Source organism: Mandrillus leucophaeus, unplaced genomic scaffold (assembly GCF_000951045.1).
Source record: "Mandrillus leucophaeus isolate KB7577 unplaced genomic scaffold, Mleu.le_1.0 Scaffold59, whole genome shotgun sequence".
In the NCBI taxonomy this organism is placed as follows: Eukaryota; Metazoa; Chordata; class Mammalia; order Primates; family Cercopithecidae; genus Mandrillus; species Mandrillus leucophaeus.
The window spans coordinates 3,103,532-3,105,197 of record NW_012106363.1 but is presented as its reverse complement, the minus strand read 5'-3'; the positions used below and the strand labels follow the sequence as shown (position 1 = coordinate 3,105,197).

The 1,666-nt window shown below is 55.6% G+C and overlaps 1 protein-coding gene across 1 annotated transcript in view; it reads left to right on the top strand.

The window, feature by feature from the left end:
* The window catches only part of LOC105553249 (canalicular multispecific organic anion transporter 2-like), a 23,953-nt gene that overhangs the window by 21,383 nt on the left and 904 nt on the right, over window positions 1-1,666 (top strand). The gene's annotated exons all lie outside the window — the stretch shown is intronic.

The window sequence follows — 1,666 nt, the reverse complement described above, 5'->3', positions numbered from 1 at the left end:
GGCATGATCTTGGCTCACTGCAACCTCTGCCTCCTGGGTTCAAGCGATTCTCCTGCCTTAGCCTCCTGAGTAGCTGGGATTACAGGCATGTGCCACCACATGCCCAGCTAATTTTTGTATTTTTAGTAGAGATGGGGTTTTGCCGTGTTGGCCAGGCTGGTCTCCAACTCCTGACCTTAGGTGATCTGCCTCCCAAAGTGCTGGGATTGCAGATGTGAGCCACCGTGCCCAGCCAGGGTTCTGCTTTTAATGAGGCCCTCTCCCACCTCCTCGGCTGGACTAGGTTACCCAGTCTCACCTGACCTGCTTGGGGCCATGGGAATGTGACAACTGAGAATATATACAGCCAGCTGACATAGTCCTCACTTGGGAAAGTTTAAGCAAGTTCAGCAACGCTCTCCCCACCCCAAACAAGCTTCTGGCCAGCTCCATTCCCGGACCTCAGTGCCAGTCCCAGGCAGGTCTAGTAGATTCTGGTGGCTTCAAGTACAAAGACCCCTTCCCAGTGAGGACTGTCCTTGCCTCTGGGGATGAGGATTCCAATCTGTGCTCTCTTCACAGGTCCTGGGCGTCCTGCTGTGGTGCGTCTCCTGGGCGGACCTTTTTTACTCCTTTCATGGCCTGGTCCATGGCCGGGCCCCTGCCCCTGTTTTCTTCATCACCCCCCTGGTGGTGGGGATCACCATGGTCAGTGTGGGGCCCTGGGAAAGTGGATGGGGGAGGTCTCCAGTGGGTTGTGGACTGTGATAAGGAAACTGTGGGCTCTGAAGAGAGGGCTGGACACATTGGGAGTGGGAAGAAGAAGGGGGTGGCCCCAGAAACTTCTGGTCATGTGGGATGGGGAGAAATGGAGGCAGGTCCAGATGTGTGTGTTCTGCCCGGGCCTCCCTGCCCTCCCTGCACAGCTGCTGGCCACCCTGCTGATACAGTATGAGCGGCTGCAGGGCGTACAGTCTTCGGGGGTCCTCATTATCTTCTGGTTCCTGTGTGTGGTCTGCGACATCATCCCCTTCCGCTCCAAGATCCTTTCAGCCAAGGCAGAGGTAAGGTCGGGGAGAGGGGAACCTGCCAGGTTTAGCCCTGATAGGAGGGTGACCTCAGCGTTCAAAGTCACTGCTGGATCCCAGGTCCCTCCCGGAGGCTTCAAGTACAAACACAATTGTGTTGTTCCCCACTTGCCGCATTTCTACCTGGAAGCAGGCTGAGGAGGGGCACCAGTGTAACACAGGAATGAGCAAAGATGCCACCACTGTTGGACCGTCATGTGAGGGTAGGGGGCTGTTCCACAGCACCCACCCAGTAAGTGCAATGTCTGACGTGGGTGTCAGTCAGTGTCCCTGTAATGAACACATGTGTGCAGACACGTGTGAAGAGTTCTGGTTTACCTAGAGGTCCCATTAGCACGTTCCCTTCCTTTCTTCCCACCTCCTTCAGTTCCTGGCCTTCCTCTTGATCTTCAGTGGTTGTGATGTTGGGCTGGTGGGATGGAACACTGCAGGCCAACCTAGTGCCTCCCATTTCTCCATCTCAGTGGGAAGCAGGCAAGGAGAGTAGCTAAGAACATAGGCCCTGAACAACCCAATTGCTCCCCGTGTGGACTCGGGCGGGTCGCTGAAACCTTTGGAGCCTCATTTCCTTAATTGCAGAAAGGGCATCATGGGCTGTC